Here is a 17,315-nt window from a genome sequence, read left to right on the forward strand (position 1 = left end):
ATCCTCTTTCTCCTTTCTTGCCCTTTCTAAATCCAAGTTAATCTTAGACATGACAAGGTTTACAAACTTATTAGGAAGCACCTAGGATTCATTTATCTGTACCCCTACAACCTTTTTCTTCCCCTTATCAGGATGTTTTATAGTCAAGTCTACAACCTCAAGTTCAACAAGTCTATAGGATTGGACTTGTGAGATAACACACCCCTCTTCTTTAAGAAGGATCTCTTGCTCCAAGACTTTGTATTTTAAAACATCTATATCTCCAAAAACATCTGAGTGCATCTTAGAAGATTTATCTTCTAGTTTTTAATTATGCTGTTGCAGGGAGGCCATCCTCCTAAGTAATTTGTCTCTCTGAATGAGTTTCTTCAAGGTAACTTGTTCCTTTTCTTTCTCCAAATGAATGTGTTAGACTTCTTCTTCTAAACCCTTTTCCTAAGAACTTCTAGTTCTAAAAATAAATCCTCTAGGTTAGCAGAAGTAGCTTCTAAATCTACTGAGTCATCCAGATCTATGAGATTTCTTTCCTCGTAAGGAGCTTTTCCAAGACTAAGTCCCATATCCATATTACCCCTATATCCCCACCTATGGTTCATTTTTTTTATCATATCTAGTCTACAAGAAATGTTCCCTAAAGAAGATATATTTTTATTATGATAAACTCTCTTTTCTTGAAATGGGGCGGTGAATGTTTCTCCTAATAGTATAGTAGTTTTAGATTCATAACTTAAGTGAGATGTCTCTTTTTCTACCATAGGTTGGTATTGTGAATAGGTTGACACACTAGCCCTAGGATTTTGAGTAGTATTAGAATATATTTTCTTCTTATTTTTGTTTTTTCTACCCTCGGGAGGTAATTTAGTGTATTATGGTATTTTTGGGTTAGCCTTTACAAAATCCCAAGTATTTTTCTTCTTAATAGTCATTAGGTAGAAAATTTTGAAAAATATAGCGCTGGCTACAAAACCATTGACTTGATTCACCACCCTATGAAGGGAAAGTATTTTAAATGACCTTTTAGACTGAAAAATATCATGGGAAACTCTCTGACAAAAAAAGGGCCAACTAGAAAAATATCAATACTACAACACTAGTTAATACAACTTTACTCTGCAAACAAGGTATTAAGTAACAATAGTATAGATTATAGCTCACATAACAACACTCTTTATAAAACTCCCCAGCGGAGTTGCCATTTTTTTGGTGTTTTTGAATTACTAGGTTGCTCTAAACCCAATATCAAGATGCAAAACTTGAAAACAAGCCTAAGGACTAGTTAGGTCTCATAATCAACAAGATTAACCTTAGCTCTAAACTAACATCAGCAAGGTACATTAGACTCTCTACACTTTAGGCTCTGTAGAGCCAAGGTGGGTGCACCTTAGGGATATGAATGTGACTAATTATTTTGATTTTCTCTTCAGACACTTGCTCACTAATACTTCTTTCAAACCTATCCCTGATAGCAGATATTGGTCACAATTTCTTCTTAGATTTTCAGTAAACTCTTTGATTACAATAGCTAGTTATAACCACAAGGAGAGTCATTAGAAATAAGGATTGACCAAAAATTCTAGTTCTTCATTATACAAATGGAAAATTGACTTTTGATTGATATATGTATTTTGCAACCATATGAACCATCAACTTGCAACTGAAATTAATTGATTAGTTCCTTATCCATTGTTATATAAAGTCAAAACCAACAATTTTAGACCTATTTAATTGGCTTTCAATTAAATTTTTCAACAATGAACTTTGAATCTCATTCTTATCATAGCCCCCTCATATACCCAAAACCCTATCACTTACTAAAATAAATTACTTAATTGTTTGGACTAAAAGCAATCAATAAAAGACATACAATTCATCCAAATTGCATTAAACTGAAATAACATTATTCAATTCAATCCCAAGATCACAAATATACAAGAAAAAGAGACAAAACTCAGACACACAGATATGCAAAACTTCCTTTTGTGTTAATTTCCTTTGAAAATGAATACAATATTGACATAGACTCGAAATATAACTCAAAACTTGGCAACTTTATCATTCATATTCACGGTGTCTTCAAATTTACAATACTAAATGTATTCATATAATTAACAAAACTTAGATGGACTATAAATGAATAAAACTGAAAATTCTACAAACTTCTAACCTCTACTCCACATTTTGGAAATCCTTATAAAGGATTGTAACAAGCTATAGATGGGAGGACAAAACATGTCAAAAACTTAATGGAAAATAAAGGTGGTAGGACATGTACAAAAGTTACAACTCACAATAATCCTCTGTGCTTGATCCAAAAATAGGTTGTAGTTGAAAAGTCAACAAGCGACTATTTATTGTTGGAACTTTAACTTCTTCTTTTTTTCTTCGATCTTTAGCAAGTAACTCCTCAACTACCTCTCACCAACAGAGCCTTAATCTCTCCTACTGCTTCCCATACATAGATCTCCCACTTGGTGGGCCACTCAATTAATTTAACTTCTTCTAAGTCTTTGTGGCTTTAGTCCACCTGGCATCTATTATGGCTTTAGACTCCACCAAAAATTCATTTAAACTTATTTCAGCTCTAAACAAGGAGTCAATCAAATTGTTGAATGAGGCATCATTGTTGTCTCCAAAAATTGCTACTATAGCCTCTTGGATCAACACTGCACTGAATGAATCATACCATTCCTACCATTCTCTCAACTTATTGCTTGCATCAATAATTGGTGGAATATAGGGCTCAATTCCCTAAGATAGATCTTTCATTTTTCCTTATATTATTTGTAGTTTTCCAATAAAGAAGCCAATTAGTTCCTTTACCATTTCTAGGCCATCCTTTACTATAATGATCTTATCGGGAAAATTTGGCTTTTTAGCCATCAACATAATAAGCCTCTCTAAGAATTAAATATATGGCCCCCAAAGATTGACTATGGATGACAACCATGAAAGTGTCTCATTGCAAAATTGCTCAACATCTTGTAAAGATACATATAATCTATGAGCCTATTGTGATATACTCTTTAGAGTTTCAACCGTATGGCTAATCATACCTCTAAGGACAATTGTTCTTGCCTCATCACCTTGTTGTGTTGGTGGAGCATCAATGCTCATCTTCTAGGCTATGTATTCTCTACCTCCAGCTCATCTATCTATGTAGTTGCTTCTATTGTGACCTTGGATGGATGTTCCTAACTGCCATGTTCCTTGCTATGTTCTACAATGGAAATTTTCTCTGTATTGGATAGTTTCTCTCTGAGAGATGCAACTTCAATTTCTAATCCTTGGACCTTAGCTATAAGCTTTTCCTAAGCTCATCCTCATAGAGCTTCCTAACATCAATGTAATCATGAAAGGATTTGGATAGCCTTGTCTTTATCTCCTCTACCTTAGCCTCATTCATGAATGAAAATTTTTTTACAACCTTGGAGATCTTTGTACCTAAGGTACCTTGCAGTGTCCATACTATCATGTTACCCTAATCTGTGCTCTACACATCCATCAGTTTAGGCTTGTTTGTTATAAGAGCCATGCTCCATACTTCCAGAGACTTGGCATCAATGTTGAATCTAGATCCTCTTTACAGTCCACCAACACCATATGCCTCATATGTAATGGCAATCTCTTGTATCTTGATTTGGTCAAGCATAAATGCTTGTTCCAAATCTCACTTGTTGGTGTTTTAAAAAGTACTAAAACTACTAAGCGAAAAAATGCGTAATACCAGAATGACAGTACATACACAATCTAAAGACTAGCCTATTCTTATTAACAATTGCATATATAAGGTATTTGGACCCAACTTCAACAAAACCACAGATCATTTTCTACTCTTTTGGCTCTGCAAAACCAGGGTGGGTATACCCAGGGATGGTTCAAAATTGAAACAACTATATGAGGATTATTCTTAGTTTCATTCTGATTCTCATTTCAAGATCCTCAAACATATACATAATTCTTACTAACTTGATAAACACATCCCATAAACAGATATGGCCAAAAATTCTTCTATAGATCTGCAGATGTTTTCAACAACAATGGCTAACTGAAGCTAAAACATTCATGCAGACAAGTGCTGGCCAACTTTGAAGATCTACAGGAAATAAAAGTAAAATTTGATTTGATGATGTACTTGAAAAACCATTTGTAATATATTTCTCCTTTAGCTAAAATAACCTGATCAGTGCCTAATCCATTGGGGTTCAGAGTCTATAGCAAATTCTTAGATCTAATTTGTTGCCTTACAACAAATTTTATCAGCAATTCTTATCAGAACTTATCATTCAAAATCCTTCTCAATACTTAAGGAATCTTATCACACTCATCAAAGCCTTTATTTAATCCATTGAATTAACAGCAATGATAAATGGATATACAACCAAACTAGATTGCATTCAATTGCACAAGCTTTTACTCATACAACATCAAGGCAGCTCAGTATTTAAAAGGAGACAAAATTCAGAAAGAACTGATATGGGGACAGTTCATAGTTTGTATTCATTTCCTTTGAAAATGGTATATCCTCTACAATAGCCTCAGAATGGCCTTCAAAAAGAAACATAGCTCATTCTATATTCATGTATTCTCAAAGAATTGACAGAAAAATACATTACGAACTTGCTTTCAAAATTTGGACCAAAAACCAGACTAAGCACAATACTTAGAAGAAATAGAATTCAGACCCTTCTTTAGCCTTGGGATCTCACTTAAATAGTGTGAGATGCAATAAGCTTTAGGCTTAAAGAAGGTGACAAGTTTCCTTTTACAAAAATTGGGTAAATTACCCTCTTTCAAAAGAGAACCGAACAAACCAAAAAAAATCAAATAAAAACAGAAGGCAAATGACAACTGGAGCATAAAATCTTCAATTTTGTCTTTTTCTCTAACTGCTCCCTATTGGTAGTGCTTTGATTTCTGCGATTGCTTCCCAAAAAAATATTTCTCTTTTAGTGGGCCAATCACATTCCTTAACTGTTGTTAATTCATCCACATTTTTCTGCCACCTAGCATCAGTAATCACCCTTCCTTCTATGATAAACCTATTCACTTCAGTTTCAATCTTGAAAAGGGTATCAATTAGTTCATTGAAAAGACATTCATCAATACCATCTTGGAGAACTGATACCACTTGTGGCAAGTCTATAATGTGATCAAAAGAATTGGACCACTCATCAAAATCTTTTAACTTATCATTGGAATCAATAACAGAAGGAATCAAAGAATATAAACCATTTGTTAGTATTTTCAATTTTCTTTGAATTACTGCCAGCTTCCCTGTGAAGATTTGCAATAATTCTTTCACTTTTTCCATACCCTCCTTTAGAGTTATAACTTTATCTGGGAGATCTGGCTTCTTGGCTAACAAGGGTATCAACCTATCAAAAAATTGCATATATGGTCCCCACTGTTGAAAAATAGGTTCAAGCCATCTAACTGCACCCATGCATACCTGTTCTGCAGATTGTAGACTGATGAATGTATTATAAGTATCCTGAGATATTCTTTTCAGAATGTTGATTCTATGATTTAATACATTCATCAAAGCATTTTTCTTGGTATTATTGTCAACCTAGGAAACTTCTATTTCCACACTAATCACAGGCACTGACACTGTTGTTCCCATAAGTATTCCTTGTATTTGGGCCTCTGCTTCTACTACTTGCCTTCTTTCTTCCTCTTGCCTTGGTGCATGCTGTGCCTCTGCTGCTATCTTGAGTTTTTCTTTGAGGGATTTTATTTCTATTTCCAGAATCTTAATTTTTTCCTCCAACTCCTCTATTCTTTGTTTCTGTACATGGCTCATTTTGAGCTCTTCTTCATATGTTCTCCTAATATCAAGGCATTCATTAAACATTGCAACTAACTTATCCTCAATTTCATCAACCTTTTCCTCATTCATAAGAGCAAAATGTTTTACCAAACTGGAGATTTCCTTCCCAGTAGTGCTCTCCAATGTCCACACAATCATATTACCCTAAGTAGTTTCTTCTATATCCATCATCTTAGGCTTCTTGGTGTTAGGGGCCACACTCCATACTACTAGGGTTTTAGTGTCCACATTAAAACCTGACCCTCTTTTAAAGCCTTCACTGCTAGTGGCTTCATAAGTGATGGCCTTATCTTGTCTTCTCATTTGGTCCAACACAAAGGCTTTCTCAATATCCCAATGTGGTATTAGAATCATGCCACTCCTATGTACTAATTCTCTAGCTTCTGCAGCAGTCATTGTTTCACTTTCAGGGTCATAAGCCAATAGTTTTTCAACTAACTCTTTATTCTTCTCTGGATCTTCTCCTGGCATGAGACTCAATGTGAGTTCATTTTGTTTGATTTTATAGAGAAAACTTTTAAATTTTGATGATTTAATAAAATCATCATCTTCCATGAATTTCTCAGATTGAATGAGCCTGTCATCCAACCTTGATGTTGCAAATTGCATGTCAGTAGAAGCTTTTCCTGCTTTAGTAGCCCTTTGGTGAAAATAATTTTGCCTAATATCAGAAAAATACTCACTACTTCCAAACATGACTTGTATAGCTCTACTTACCACCTTTTCAGGGATGTGCATTGTCTTGTGTCTTTTATTTCCTTGTGGCACCCAGGCTGAAGTTGATGGCTACTCTTCTTCTAAATCAATTTCTAATTGTGTATCTGGTTTAGGGGATTCTCTATTTACAATGGCTTCTTCTCCCTCTGGCTCATGAGGCATTTGTAACATAATATGACCAAAATTCTCAATCATTTCCTTAGATTATTAGGATATGGAACTTCTATATAAAAACTCTTAAAATCAAGGTTGGTCATCTTCAAAGCATTCTCCACTTTCGTTATTTCTTTATACTTCCTCAATAGCTCATCTGCCTCGCCTGTTGCTACTATGTTGGCAATTAGGTCTTCTACAGGGATAGGCTTACTTGGAGGTAGAACAAAACCCCTAATGGTCTTACCTCATTTGCAATATAACTGTCAAGATCATACATCCTATAGGGCCCAGTAGCAAATTTATACTGACCTAAATAGTCACTCAATTCCTCAAAAGCATTCTTGCCTATTTCAAAGTCTCCTACCTTAAAGGTTCTACATACAAAAGTAGGCTTATGCAGAGAGGGAGGGATCATTTCTTTATTCATCAATAAGAATTGCCAAAAGAACTCAATAATGGCCAATCTAGGGGGTAGATATTTAGGCTATAGATGAGGAGGCTGTGGGCATGCAAAAAATCTGATTAAAGTACATTCTTTAAACAAAAATATGCTTCCCCAATTATGATCTAATTTTGTTTTCTCATCTAAGAAAGAGGGCCTAAGCAGAGTCTTCAAAACATTGGGTGCCCTAAAGAAAGTATGATCTAGCTGCCTCATAATAATAGAACTGAACAAATTGAAAAAAACTAGGGCATTTGAATAGAAGAAATCTTTATGCCAAATACGAGTCCAGAGTTGCACAGGTAACTCACCAAATTCATCAAAAGTTTGATCAATGAAGTCTCCACTGATGTACCCAATGTTGCTATACAGGATAAGGTGCATCAATAATGAATAATGGTGGAACTTGAAGTCTTTCAGTTCTCCTTTCTTAGCGTCACAAATCTGCATGTGCATACTGTCAATGATAAAGGCCACATAATCATACTCCTTATGATGAAAAGGATCCTGTATGTCGCATGCCATCAGAAAAAAAGAACCATATACACAATCCTCTGCACCATCACTTCCCAATACTTTGTGTAGCCCATACACTGTGTTTTTGAAATAATTTTTGAACCTACTCAAAGGTAAAAGGTCTCCCACCTTTTTTGGAATTAACCCTGCCTTCTTAACTTTGTAAGGAATATGCGGCAGCATAACATTGTTTACAAAATAGGTTTTATTCCTAGCAAATTTTCCTTGTAAGTCTGCAATGTCAATAGGTACATCCATTTGTCCCATCAATCCAAAAGCCTCAATAAAAGAAGTTCTATCTAATGTACATAATACACTCCCATTATGCTTGTGGAAAGTCCTGGTTATTGGATTGTATGAATTTATTAGGGCCTTCAACAGGTCAACATCAACGAACACTTCTGGAAAAAATAATTTTGCCATATTTCTATTCCATGGGTTACATACTGGCACATTCTCTATTCTATTCTAATAAAAGTACATGAAAAGATCATAACCAATAATTGTAGGGCATTCAGCATCTCGAACAAAAGCATAAGGGTCTCTGAATATATGATCATTTGCAGAAATTGCATTTGATGACCCTGGAAGGAGTTTTAGCTAGTCTTCTAGATGCTTGTTTGGTTTTCTGACCCTTGTCTTCTTTTCTGTTTTGACAGCAGATTTCTTCCTTTTTCCTTCTGGTGTGACTTCTACCACATCATTACCCTCATCTTCGACTTCAAATTCTTCAACGTGTACCTCTTCAACTTCTTGGTCGGCCATTTTATTTACTTTGAATTCTTCTACAATTTCACAGGATACACAGAGCTCTGTAGCTTTCAAAACTTCAGAACAGCATAGAAACAAGCTTCTTGAGGCTGGTAATTCAATTAAATCCTTGATGTTTTAATTATATATCTGCCACCCTTTTTAATAAATTTAGCATGCATGAGCTTTAAAACTTATGATCGCAAGTCGCCATCAGGGTATATCAGCCACAAAATTGGATTTTGATTGTACTTTTCAAAGCCTTATTTTGCTTGGCTACAGTAATTTTGTCCTTTTTTTCTTATCTGTTGTGACACATCAAAAGTTCTTTCTTATATGACTATCTTTCGTTCTTACGCTAAGTCAAACCTTCAATCTTCGTGATGTCAGAAATGCTCTCGATGGATCTCTACGCTCACTCGGAGAAACTTCAGAATGTCCTAATCATAGGAATGTAATGATGCTTTTACACTATTTTGCAAATCCCTTTTACGTTCCTACGGAACCTTTTACCCCATAGGATCTCAAGCCCTTTTACTGTGTTTTTCCGCTTTTACAATTTAAGCTTCTTTCGTATAAGCGTAAAGATCCTTAACTCAGTCTTATTACCTTTTACGCTTATACATAACCCTTTACACCGGAACATCGAAAACCTTTCTACTAACATCTCCATCCTTACGACACAACATTCCTCGTGTGAGCATAAAACCCTCACTCAAGCCATCCTTCTATCCTTTACGCTCCTACGTGCACGTATCTGCAGAGACCTTGGAAATTCCCTCTACGTTGTTCTGCTTACTTCATTTCTTGGGACAGCGTAAGGCTTCAAAACTTACCTTTCGCTCTTACGACTTAGCTTTATTCATATCACCGGAGAGCCCTCTCAACTGCTATTGCGGTCTCATGTTTTCTTTTTATCGTATGAGCGTAAACCTCTTTTATTGATCTTCCTTTTCACCTCTTTACACTTACACACTGAGACTGGATCTGTAACCATGGAAAAAAGAAAAAATAGCTCTTCGTTCATACGCTTAACTTACAAGCGTAAGGGTGTAATACCAAAAGCTTAAGTCATATGCCATGAGGGATAGGCCCATCTGACATAAATGTCATGCCTCCATCTGATTTGCTGCCACTGGGCCCTTCTGATGCTTCAACAGGTCCCACATGATTCCTTTACCACTAAAAATAAAGCTTTATGGTTGTCTGCAAACCCAAGAATCATAGACACGTAAACACCATGAAACCTTGCCTTCGTGCTTATGAAAAAACCTTTACTCGTAACACCGTAATACCCTCGCGTGCCCTTTAGATCATGCTTTATGCCTTTACGGTACCCATTAAGGCATATACACGTAGATCACATTGTAGGATTCCCCACTCCTTCGCTCAAGGTATTTACTCGTAAGCCCATAACAAGAGCTTTTCAAGGTGCAATAAATCCTTTACGCCTCTTCATTGTATCAGAAAGCGTGACCACGAAAACCAAAAGCAAAAGGCATTCTGTTGTTACATGAAACCTCACACCGTAAGAACGTAAAGGACTAACTTAAAACATTTTACAACTCCTTCTGAGAAATTCAAAAGGGATGCCATCAATTTCAGACCTGGGACAATTTCATGGCTATTTTAAAAGATCAATCTGGAGAAATCAATAGACTCTGATAACGCATGAAACAGGGCAAGACTAGGGAAATCCTAAAAACTCAAATGATTTCTCACCATAATTTTCAAAAAAAAATTGCAAGTGTGAAAAATCAGACCAACACCACCCAAGCACTAGTAACATCCCACTCCTCTGCACTAGATCCCTTGACTCCTCAAGAGTTGTGATTTCACTTTATGGATCATCGGCATGCAATTTTTCAACCAATTCTTGCTTCTTCTCATCTAACTCGCCTAGTTTTATCTTTAACACCAATTTACTCTGTTTGACCTTATACAAGAAGCTCTTAAACTCAATTGATTTGATGAACTCATCATCTTCTATGAACTGCTAGGCTTGGATGATCCTATCATCCAACCTTGTTGCTACTAGTTCCAAGTTATTAAGTGTGTTCTTAGCTGCAATGACTCTATCTTTAATATAACTTTGTCTTAAGTTAGTAAAGTTCTGACTTTTACCAAGCAGGATCTGCAGTTTCCTTTGTTTAACCTTTTAATGGATGTGGACAACCTTTTTTTGCTTTTTTCCCTTAGTGACCCATGATGCCTTAGGGGGATCATCTTCTTCCAATTATAAGGTCACATCAAGTTCAAGGCTATCAAAATTCACCCTCTCTTCTTCCCCAAGTGGTTCCTCTGACATTTGTGCCATAATTTTTGCATGGTCAACCACCATCTTTCTTATCCCTTGTGGGTAGGGGATATCTAGGTAAAACCCTTTGAAATTGGGATCTAATCTCTTCATCTCCCTCTCTACCCTTAGAATGTTATCAAACTTTGATAATTTTTCAATTGCTCCCCCCTTAGCAACAATATTGGGAATGAGGTCTTCATGGGGCAACTCTTTAGTACTAGGAAACATATAGTTTCTTATTTCTTTGAGGGTGTTCCTCATCCAATTATTAGGATCATAATTTTGGAAATAATTGATTAATTGTGTATTGTCTTTGATGTTACACAAAATTTCATATCATTTTCATTTAGTGTATGAAAAGCTTACTCGAGCATTGAAGACAATTTCTTGCGCCTATTGAGCATTCCAAGGTTTTCCTAGTTTAGAAGGTTGTGTCTATCGAGTTCAGTCAGGCAACAAAGGAAAGTTTGCAAAAGTTGAGTGTTAACTAAACTCACTTAGTTAATGAAGGAAATTTTGGATGGAACTAGTGTTAACTAAACTCACTTGGTTACCAAATAAACTTTTTGAATATGCAGTGTTAACCAAGTTCACTTGGTTAACATAGGAAAATCATTTCTGAGTTAGTGTCTACTAAGCAGGGTTGACTAATGAAGGATTTTTGTGTTTTGGCATATTAATTTCAATTGAATTGTTTGTTGGTTCTAGCTAACTAAGAAGATGAATATTAATTATTCTAAGTTGTATTCAAGCTGACTTGACAATGTATAAGGTATAAATATAAGGTCAAGTTGAGGATTGAATGTGTGGAACATAATTAAAGATTTGGTGATGCTTAGAGGAAGTGAATTAGAAGGATAAGAGAATATCCTTGGTGAGCTAAAAAGATACATTCAATCAAGAAGGATCTTGTATATAAGCCACAATTGAGATCTATAATCAGCAATTCAGTTGCATTAGAAATAATATCATCTCATTGTTGCTCTCTAACCATTGTAGCAGTGATCTAAATCTCTTAATAGAGTTGGCTTAATAGTTATTTTTAGATCCTCTAAAAAGGTGGCATTTCTATTGAAGTGTCTAAAGACCTCTAACAAGGCCACTCCTAACAAGGTGATTAAATCCTCTAATAGGGTCACACCTAACAATATATTTTGTAACCTTTAATAGGGTTGGCTCCTAACAAGGCTCACTTCAAAAGAGTGAAATCAGTAACTAGTTACAATTGCTAGTTTTTCCTAAATTGTGTTTCCATGTTAAATCTTGGTTTTAATTGTGTTCATGATATTTATTTTATGTGTATGCAACTAATTTAAAGTAATATTAATCATAGATAATATCTTAATATTTTTATGACTAGCATTTACTGAGTTATTTCAATGTTTTTACAAGCTGCAACATTTGTTAGTGTAAATTGAGTACCTATGTGTTTGTTGAGTTACAATAGAGTTTAGTTTAATCAAAATTTTGATTTGTATTGACATCTAAGAGATCTAGGATTTATTTTTGTGGTAATTGATTTACCTCTCCCCTCTCAATTACTCCTCTTATATTTCCAACAATTGGTATTAGATATTTTGGTGCTTATAGAGAAGGTTTCAAAAACCTAAGTAAAAGATCAATTTATCTTACAAATGAGAGATTCTCAAGTTGAACAGAGACAACTTTGCAGCATGGGAAGGACTTATGAGGTTACATTTGGAAACTACCAATGATTAAGGTTGTAAATATCTTGATAGTGAATACAAGACTCCTACTAGAACATTATCATTTCAAGAAATTGATGAAAAGAAAAATCATAACATCATGATGATTGGCATTTTTTCTACTCTTAATTATGTTAAATTTGATGAATTCAAAAGTTGCACTATAGCTTATGATATGTAGATCAAACTAAAAGCCATTTGTGGAGGACATGATAATTTCAAAAGAGCTAAAGCTGAAAGTCTCAGAGGACAATTTGATCAGATGAAGATGAGAGAAGATAAAAAATATTACAAAATATGTTGAGTGAATTAAAGCAAGTGTGAGCACAATCAAATCATCTGGAGGAGACATTGATGAAAAAATAATTGTAAGCAACATATTCAGACCCCTTCTTCCTATCTATGCAATTAGAGTATCTGTTATTCAAGAGATGAGATGTGATCCAAATAGTAATATAACTTTAGATGCTCTAATTAGAAGATTGATAGCTTTTGAGTTGGATAACTATGATAACTATGTCCCTAGTTCCAAAGGTATTGAGTCTATATTTGAAGTCAAGCTTTCATTCAAGAAAAAGGGTATGAAATCAAAAGCCAATAAATTTGAAAGTGAACAAGAGGAAGAAAGTTTAGATAGTGATCTTGAGGTTGTTGAAGAGCTACTTGTAAGTAAATATTCCAAAGGCAAAAGAAAGTACAAAGGTAAGATTTCTCTAATCTATTTTTCTTGTTAAGAAGTTGGTCACATCACTACAAAATGTCCCAACAAAGAAGGTAGAGAAGAAAAGAAAAGCAATAAGGGCCCGTTTGGTTGCAAGAATTGGTCAATGCAAAATTCAACTATGCTAGAATAAGCTCTCTTTCAGAATTCACGCATTCTGAAAATAAATTCTGGAATAACATTTGGAGGTGTTTGGTTGTCCCAGAAGAGGAATCGGTAGATGACTATTTTGTGTTTGGTTGCATCAATAAAATAGGAATTAGAAGTCAATTTTTTTTACTACCCTCTTCATTAAATGTTTTTTGCATCAATAAACTATTTTTTTGTTAAATTTTTAAAAGTCAAATTAATTTTTACTACCCTCTTCATTATAAATTTGCTTTATCCATAAGAAAGGTATATCACATATTTCACTTATACCGAGTTAAACTTGAAAGTTTATAGAGTTTAAATATTTAGACCTCTTTTATCCACAAATATATTTGCTTGCTTAGCCCACACTGAAAGCAACCAAGTTTAATCAATTTTCTTTGTTATACCCACATTTTTGGATCTTTTCATTGGATTTAAATCTAGTTATTTTAAAATTATATTCAACATTGCCTAAAATTGTTTCCATTATAAGCGTGTTTTTTTAATATATATGTTTATTGTTAAAGAAGTCAAAAGTTACAATTTTTAATTATAAATATTTGACAACATTTTTTAAAATTTTAATTACATTTGAAGAATTCAATTATAAATACTATTGTATGCATAAAGAATATAAAAAATTATGTTAAATATAATTATAAATTTGAATATAATATCAAAACTAAAATTATTTTATTTTTGGGTAAGAATCATCAATGACTAATAGCCTTAAACCATTGGTGAAGGAAAGTCCAAAGACTATTCTCGTCCTTATCAAGGAAGATGCCACCTGTCTCTCATTTTCAACAAACACAAACATTTTTGTTTTAAATATATATAAAAAAGTAAAATACACGGTAATTGAACCTAGTTTTATTTAGAAGGCTAAAGATAAGATTTATTTGTAAAGATAATTTTAACAAAAGTTTTGATTATGTAAAAATAGGTTTTGAAAGGTCCTGAAACCTTGTACATCAAATCTAAAAATATTACAATATAAGGCCCAAATACAACAATGTGATTCACCAAACAAAGATAGGAAACAACCAACAAAAGTTTATAATAAATATCAAGTCTGATATTAGACATTTTGTCATTGTTAAAAATCCTTCTACAAATTATAGCTATGCATTTTTTCACATATGTTCCCAACAAAGAAATATGATTAAAAGACAAACAAGACATCGTAAAAAGTAAATTTTAGCCTTCTAACTATTACAACACTTGCACTCTACTTTAACCTTCTGACTATTGCAACACTTGCACTCTACTCCATCATCATGCATTGTACTTGATTTTGCATCAGTAACCCATTCAAAGAATCCACATCCATCGTGTCCCTATAATAGAAAATTTTCATTAGTTCCTAGTATAATAATTATTTATTCATTATGCTAATTTCTAAGAAAATTTATAACAACCTTTTTCTTATTCGGGCAAGACCAAAATTTACACCCAAGATTTTTTTTTGTGTTGGAGATTTTCAAAAAACAAGGGCCAACAACACATCGAGATGTGGGCACATTGATTAAAGCCATCAACCCTGCAACATAAAAAATACATTAGTTATATGAAAATACACATACTGTAATAACAATCTTTTAAATCACTATATAGAATCTTTGTAATCATTATTAAAAGCCTATTTAAATATCAATTTATATAGCCAAGGAGTCGTTCACAAAAAAATACATCATTGCATCTATTTCAGTTTGAAACTCGATTGGATCATTATATCAAGTGATATGAAATCCTAAAAATGGTATGAATAACATCTCCTACTGTTGCATTATTTATGGGAGTGAAGAATCAAACAATAGGTTTCAGAAGATACCAGCATTGTGCATACCCAAAAAAAATGACATTGTCCAAATTAAGACATTATCCACAAGAACCAAACATCACAAGAGTTAGTAATTTTGATGTAGATATTACTAAACAGCAAAAGAGTTAGCAATGTTGATAGGAGTCAAATAGTAGAAGAGTTACAAGTGAATATACAGTCAAACAGCAAAAGAGTTAGTAATGCTGATCGGAGTCAAACAATACAAATGAATATTACAGTCAAACAGCACAAGAGTTAGTAATGCTGATAGGAGTCAAATAGCACAAGTGAATATCACAATATTCTACATTTTACCCAACAAAATAATATGAAGCAGCCTAGACACCACGCAAACTATTTGATCAAATGCCTATCCAAGTAGCTCAATAGAAGTCGAGGACTAATGTGTAAAGAATTTGGTACCAATAACTATCAAATCTGTAAATAATTCTATGATTAATGCAAATGACTAAGTCCATGGTGTGGGTTAATACATAAGAAGAGTAGGTACAATCATCTTTAAATATTTAAACAAGTAAAGGCCACTAGTACATTTGAGACCATTTTTCGACCATTAATGGTCGAAATTTTGACCCAATTTTTGACCAAACTTCGACCAACCCATTGTTCAGAATTTTTTCGGTCGAAATTTTGACCAACCTTCTGTTGGTCAAAATTTTGACCAATACGTTGGTCGAAAAACCTCAATTTCCATGTGCAAGTTCTAGCAGGAATTGGTCAAAATTTTGACCAATAAAGGTAGAAATTTTGACCAATGAAAGAAAAAATTTCGACCAAAAAAGGTAAAAAATTCGACCAATGAAGGTCAAAAATTTCGACCAAGCAAGGTAGAAATTTTGACCAACGAGGGTTAAGAAATTTTGACCAACGAGGGTTAAAAAATTTCGTGGATTAAGGTAGAAATTTTGACCAATGAAGGTCAAAATTTTCGACCACTGAAGGTCAAAAATTTTGACCAATGAAGGTAGAAATTTTGACCAACGAAGGTCAAAAAATTTGACCAAATAAGGTAGAAATTTTGACCAATAAAGGTCAAAAATTTTGACCAATGAAGGTAGAAATTTCTACCAACAGATAGGTGTAAAAAATTTTTCAGGCATTCTATAAAACAGTCACATGTCTTGCATATGATATGACATTTTGCATGCATCCTGCACTCTCTCATCCAGCTAATGATGGATTACAGAGAGTGATCTGAAACCATGATGCTAAAAAACACACACAATCAAATCCAAAACAAATTTGCATTACAAATGGATTGTGGAAATCTGATATTGTTAATTTTGCATGCATGTCTACCAGGACAAATATATGTTTAAGTTGTGATTGTCCTAGTAGACATGCATGCAATTTTACCAATATCAGATTTCCACGATCCATTTGTAGTGCATGTTCATTTTGGATTTGATTGTGTGTTTTTTAGCATCATGGTTTTAGATCACTCTATGTAATCCATCATTAGCCGGATGAGAGAGAGTGCAGGATACATGCAAAATGTCATATCATACGCAAGGCATGTGAACTATTTTATAGAATGCCTGAAAAACACTAACAATAACTAATATGAAAAATATATAATTAGTTATATAATTGAGACAAATCATGTACCAGTGAGTTGGTCAAAATTTTGACCAATGGGTTGGTCAAATTTGGTCAAAAATTGGGTCAAAAATTTGATCAATGTAGGTCAAAAAATGAACCCAAATGCACTAGTATGCTCGCCAAGTTGACTCTTTGAGTTTGATCATCAAGTCACCCCACCAAAGTGCCTCAACAAGGTCAATCTTTAGGTCCGCTCATCGAGCTTGCTCACCAAGTCAGCTCGCCATGTCACATCTCTAAGTGGCCTTGCTAAGTCGGCTCACCAACTTGCCCCACCAAGTTGCCACTTTAAGCCCACTCACCATGTTAGATCGCTAGGCCGGCTCCCACCCAAGTCAGCTTGCCAAGCTGACAATTGAAGTACGCTCACCAAGTCGACTCTCTAAGTTCACTCACCAAGTCTGCCCCCTAGGCCAACTCTCCAGGTCAACTCACCAAGTCACCCCCACCCAGTCACCTCAACGAGTTGACTCATTAAGTCAGCTCATGAAGTCAACTCACCCAATGGTTTTACCACCTTGCCCCAACAAGTGGGCTCACTCAGTGTGCTTACGAAGTTGCCCCATATAGTTGCTTCTCTAAGCTCGCTCACCATGTA

General features: G+C 34.4%; 1 pseudogene; it reads right to left on the reverse strand.

Annotated features, from left to right (window-relative positions):
• Positions 1-13,953: 13,953 nt before the first annotated feature.
• Positions 13,954-14,083, reverse strand: LOC149538663 (U6atac minor spliceosomal RNA; annotated as a pseudogene).
• Positions 14,084-17,315: the final 3,232 nt, after the last annotated feature.

This window comes from Cupressus sempervirens, chromosome 9 (genome assembly GCF_028749045.1).
Source record: "Cupressus sempervirens isolate cs-2001-9-10 chromosome 9, ASM2874904v1, whole genome shotgun sequence".
Classification (NCBI taxonomy): Eukaryota; Viridiplantae; Streptophyta; class Pinopsida; order Cupressales; family Cupressaceae; genus Cupressus; species Cupressus sempervirens.